We start from the raw sequence: 6,420 nt of genomic DNA on the forward strand, positions 1-6,420 counted from the left end.
CGGCTCAGGTCATGATCCTGGAGTCCCGGGATCGAGTCCCACATCGGGCTCCCTGCTCAGCAGGGAGTCTGCTTCTCCCTCTGACCCTCCTCCCTCTCATGCTCTCTCTCATTCTCTCTCTCGCAAATAAATAAAATCTTTAAAAAAAAAATTAAAAAAAAAAAAAAGAATTGGAAAGACAATGACCAGCCAGAGGAAATTAGAATATTAACTCATTACCCAGTGTTTATTAATTGACCCAGCAATTCTAGTTGCTGGCATCAATTCCAGAGAAACCTACACACACAGACACAAAGACGTCTGCCCAAGGATGTTCACTGAGGTTCCCTATTTTCAAGAGGGGAAGTCAAAGTAACCTAAATGTCCTTCAACAGGGGCATTATATGAATTATGAATGAAACATATACACTATGAATGGAACATCCATGCTGCGGAATGTCTATGCAGCAGGTGGGAAGTGGGGCTGAGAGATATCTAGATTCTACTGTTGGTGGAGAGACCAAGTGTTAGACTGTGGGTCAAGGTAGGACCTTTTACATGTAAAAAAGCAAACATTCTGCTCCCAAGCACAAGCGTATCTGGAAATAAATTTTTAAAAAGAGAGGCAATCAAGCTGTGGGAAAAATTTCAAACACAGTACTGTGTGATGTCTCCTATATGAAGTTCTAGAATAGGCACAACTAATCTGTGGTGAAAGAAATCAGAATGGTGGTTGCTTGCCAGGGAAGGGGTGTGAGGGAACCTTCTGGAATGATGGAAATGTTCTATATGATGATGAGGTGTGTGGTACACACTGCATGAATTAGTCAAAACACACTGGATTATATACTTTTGCACATTTCATTGTATTTAAATTGCACCTCAACAGGAGCGCCTGGCTGGCTTAGTCGGTGAAGCATGGGACTCTTGATCTCGGGGCTGTGAGTTCAAACCCCACGTTGGGGGTAGAGATTACTTAAAAAAAAATTAAAATAAATAAATAAATTGCATTCAACAAAAAATAGTAGAAAGCAAAAAAAAAAAAAAGATAAACATCAAATTCCTGATGTCACTCACCACTGTGAAGACTGAGGGAAGAACAACAATATGAAGTAGGACCTTCACTCTTATCTTCACATAGGTATTTCATTCTTAAATTTTTCCTTAAACAGTGTTATTGAAGTGTAATTGACACACGCTAACTGCGTATATTTAAGGTGTACAATTTGATAACTTTTGACATGACATATATACCCCTGAACCATCACCACAATCAAGAACATTAACATATACTTCCTCAGCTTTTTTTTTTAATATAAAGATTTTATTTATTTATTTGACAGAGAGAGAGAGAGAAGGAACACAAGCAGGGGGAGTGGGAGAGGGTGAAGCAGACTCCCCGCCAAGCAGGGAGCCCGACGCGGGGCTCGATCCCAGGACCCCAGGACCATGACCTGAGCTGAAGGCAGACGCCCAACGACTGAGCCACCCAGGCGCCCCTTACTTCCTCAGCTTTAAAAGTTTTCCTCTGCCCCTCTTCCACCCAGTGCCCAGTGCATTTTCTAGAATTTTATATGAATGGAGCACAGTATATACTATATATACTCTTTCCTACAAAAAAAAAGGCTTTTCAGCCTAGTTTCGTTAACTCCACATAATTATTTTGAGATCCATCCATGCTCATTCCTTGTTATTGCTGAGTAGCAGTGGTATATGGATATGCTACAATTTGCTTATCCATTCACCTGTCCTGGACATTTGGGTTGTTTGTGGTTTGGGGGTAGTACAAATAAAGCTGCTACCAACATTTGTGTACAAGTGTTTCTATGAATCTATGCTTTTGTTTCTCTTAGGAAAATAGTAGTGAAATGACTGGGTCACAAAGTATTTATGTAACTTTATAAGAAATTGCTAACCTGTTTTCCCAAGTGGGTATTCCATGTACATTCCTTTTTTTTTTTTTTTTAAGACTTTATTTGTCAGGGAGAAAAAGAGAAAGAGAGAGAGAGAGAGAGAACAAGCAGGGGGAGGGAGAAGCAGGCTCCCTGCTGAGCAAGGAATCCGATGCAGGACTCGATCCCAGGACCCTGGGATCATGACCTGAGCAGAAGGCAGACGCTTAACGACTGAACCCCCCAGATGCCCCTAATCTGCATTTTTCTAATGACTCAAAGATGTTGAGCTTCTTTTCATGTGTTTATATGTCATCCATATATCTTCTTAGGTGAAGGGTCATTCACTTGTTCGTTAAAAAAAACATTAGATAATTGTAGACTCACATGTAGTCATAAGAAATAATACAGAGGGGCGCCTGGGTGGCTCAGTTGGTTAAGCGACTGCCTTCGGCTCACGTCATGATCCTGGAGTCCCGGGATTGAGTCCCGCATCGGGATCGAGTCCCTGCATCGGGCTCCCTGCTCAGCAGGGAGTCTGCTTCTCCCTCTGACCCTCCCCCCTCTCATGTGCTCTCTCTCTCTCTCTCTCTCATTCTCGCTCTCTCAAATAAATAAATAAATAAAATCTAAAAAAGAAAAGAAATAATACAGAGAGATCCCTTACAGCCTTCACCCAGTTCCCCTGATGGCAGCTTCTGGCAGTACAATATTCCAACTGCATTTCACCAGCTTTACTAAGCGTACTCATTTGTGTGTGTTTAGTTCCATGCGATGTCATCACACGTTCTGATCCACACGACCACTGCCATAGTGAAGACACAGAACAACAATTCCATCACAGAGGTCCCTCGTGCTACCTGTCAATCTTTTGCCCGTTTCTTTTCATTTGTTTGTTTTCTTCTTATTGAGTTATAAGAGTTCTTTATATACTTTGGACAAAAATCCCCAGACATAGGATTTGCAACTATTTTCTCCAGTCTGTGTCTGTCCTTTGCATCCTCTTAACAGTATCTTTTGAAGAACATAAGTTTTAAATTCTGATGAAATCCAATGTATCAATTTTTTTATTTTATAGATCACGCTTTTCGTGTCATATCTAAGAAATCGCTGCCTCACTCAATATCACAAAGATTTTCTCCTCCTATATTTTCCAGACGTTTTATAGTGTTAGGTTTTACATTTCAGTCTATGATCCATTACACATGGGCATTTCTTGAATATATATATATTTAATTTTATTTATTTATTTGAGAGAGAGAGAGCAAGTGAGCATGAGCAGTGGGGAGGGTTGGAGGGAGAGAGAGAAGCAGGCTTCCCGCTGAGCAGGGAGCCCGACATGGACTCGATCCCAGGACCTTGGGATCATGACCTGAGCCGAAGGCAGACACTTAACCAACTGAGCCACCCAGGTGCCCCTCTTGAATATATTTTTAAACAAAAATGTATTCATGTACTACTTTGTGTAATAAAAAGCCAGCTCTCAATGTTTAGTGTACCTCCTTCTAGACTGCTGGTCAGGATGAGATTGAATGTCAATGACACTTTGCAGACAAATAGGAAAGAAAGAAAGTCAAGGGACAATTGGGACCCCCAGTAGTTAAGTGCACTTAACATTCATGAACACCCGCCTCCTGCCAGGTCCGGTGCTGGCCGCGGGGCCCTAGAAAGGAATTATTCTCACATCAAGACTATATTATGAAAATTTCCTGCTAGGTGCCTTAGAAACACAAAGAAAGGAAGAGTTCTACCTTGGAGGAAATCAGGGAGGCTCCCTAGAGGAGGTGACTCATACTCTGGGCATTCTATATAGGAAAGGCACAAGGAGAAATGGCCTGAATGAAGACAGGTGGGGGCACTGGTGTCTGGACAAACTTTGACAATTTGAGGAGAAACACCTGGCTGTGGAAAAGTGGAAAGGGCTGGGGCTCAGGGTCCATCAGCTCAGGCTTCAAATCCTTATTATACTGTGTGACCTGGAGGAATACCCTTCACCTCTCTGAGCCTCTGCTTCCCCACTGGCAAAATGACAGAAGCTCCCACCTCCCTAGGTTACTGTGAGGAGTCATTGAGATTAGGCTGGTAAAGTGCCTGCCATGGTCTTGGTACAGAGTAGGTGCTCACTAAACAGTGGATGGGAGTAGCAACTGGCCAGTTCCAGGCCAGGCTGCTAGGACCCATCTGGTTACTTCCAGGGGTTTTGAGGGAGCTCTGTGAGATGGGCTTCCAGAGCCCCCTGAAACGTTCTCTTCACTGTGCTGCCTTCAGACTTCCCAACTGAAAGAGTGACACAATCCTGTACTCACACCCATCGCAGGCCCACAGGGAAAAGTTGGCTTTATTCCTTTCCTGAAAATGTTCAGTACTCCCAGACATTGGTTATCATCTCTTACATTTTTAAGGCCTGACAAGGAGTTTAAATAAAGAGTGCCTGTTTATCTGGTTGCCAAATGGGCATTTTTCCTGCCCTCTCCCTGGGGTTGTCCCCTTGCGGGGGGGGAGGGGGGCATTCTTCTCCCAGTCCTACGTACCAGGTCAGCTGAGGAAAACAGACTCCCCTTTTGGTGGCCAGGAAATTTGGAGGACTCATTAAAAGAACCCCTGTGGTCCCAACCCAGGGTTCATGCCAGTGGGCTCTTTGGAAGCCCTTTACACATCCCTGGCACCATCTGATTTCCCCAGCTCCTCCCTGGGGCCTGGTAGCAGCTCTGTTACTCATGTGCCATTTCACAGATGGGAAGACTGGGGCCGGAGAGGAAGAGGGACCACCGGCCCTTTACACCTTCAAATCCTAGCTCCTCTACCAGGAGCAAGCTGTACCCGTTTCCTCGTCTGTGAAATGGAGATTATGCTTAGCCCTTTTGGCACAGTGGCTGGGGGAGTGAATAAGCTATGCCGAGAGGGGACATTATTTCTCCATCGCCACATCTCCCTTTCTGCCTTCAAGTTCCCTCCTGTGGCCTCCAGGGATCAGGGACTCCCATTTTCTAAGTGCTCATTCTGTATCAGGCATGAGTACAAGTTTTAACCAAAGACAGTGAGCTCAGTCGGGCAGGGACCACACTGTCCTCTTCCCTGCCGTCACCCGGGGCCTAGGGCAGCGCCTGGCACCCAGGAAGCACCAGGGAATATCTGTTGAACGAAGGAAAAACAATCCATGACCTATGTAGTGATGTTATGTTCCCTTCACCACTGAGGCCACTGAGGCCCAGAGCAGTTGAGCGATTTGCTTCAGATCACACAGCTGGGATATGGCACTGAATCTAGGGGGTCTGGCTCCCGAGGCAAGGGCTGTGTGGGGCTGAGGGACTTGCATGCGTGCGTGTCTACACGGCAGAGTGCATCCTTTTTGACGTGGGTTCATGTCCGGCACGTTCACCACTGCCCCTCCCGGAGTCTTGGCCTTGTAGGCTCCAGGGCGGGCCTGCCTGTGCCACGTGACCTGGCCCCGGCCCGGCAGCTGCTCCCCAGATGTGCCCACAGCATGGTCTTCCAGCCGCCAGGCCGGCGCCTCTGGGCTGGGACTGCCGGAGCTGCGGGGGAGAGACCTTTGGCTCTGACTGTCCCCGCCCCCTCCCTTGTAACAGGAGACGACAAGCCCCCCCCCACCAACTTTACCCCCAGAACCATGTCTCCGCCAACACTGCCTCTCTGCGATCACACTGAATAAAATCCAAACCCCTCCCCAGCCTGCAGCCCCTGCCCACCGCTACAGACCTCACCGCCTGGCCCGCCCTTTCTCTCACAGGCCTCAGGCCTCGTTTACTACCGAGCAGGTCCTACCTCAGGGCCTTTGCCCTTGCTCTTCCCTCTCCCTAGAACACTCACCCTGATCTTCACAAGACTTCTCCTTCTGCAAGTCTCAGGTTAAATGTCACCTCCTCAGAGGCCTTCTTAGAACCTGCCTTGGGTATTCATTTTCTTGCACATTCTCATGGTCTTAATTTTTCATAGAATTTATCTCCACCTGAAATGATCTTTGTTTTCTTGGGTATTGTTCATCTTCTTCCACCCCATGCTCTCCCCGGGCTGTGAGCTCTAGGAGGGCGGGAACCATGGTTCCTTTGGTCACTGCTATGTCCCTAGAGCTAAGAGCAGGGCCTGGCCCAGAGAGGGTAAGTGACTTGTTCAAAGTCACACAGCACAGGAGGGGCCTGGCTGGCTCAGTCGGTAGAGCATGCAATTCTTGATCTCAGGGTTGTGAGTTGGAAAACAAAAAAACAAAAAACAGTTGTGAAATTGCACTACTTAGCAGTGATGTCAAAGTCACACAGCATGGTACCTAGAATAGAGTAATATTTAGAGTACTATCTGTTGAATCAATGAATTATTACCTTATGGCCCTCGGTTTCCTCATGTACAAAATGGGGACAAAATTTCAACGTAACCTACAGTTATGACACTGAGTCAGTCCTCAGCACATGGTAAGCACTCAGAAATGGGAACCAGAACACAGTTGTGTGTCCTTCCAGGGGTTTCATTTCTCTGTCCCCCAAACCCAGCAGGGGCCATGGATGGGCACATGAGGGTGTGGAGGCTTCAAGTTCTC

The sequence above is a fragment of the Halichoerus grypus genome, chromosome 10 (genome assembly GCF_964656455.1).
Source record: "Halichoerus grypus chromosome 10, mHalGry1.hap1.1, whole genome shotgun sequence".
In the NCBI taxonomy this organism is placed as follows: Eukaryota; Metazoa; Chordata; class Mammalia; order Carnivora; family Phocidae; genus Halichoerus; species Halichoerus grypus.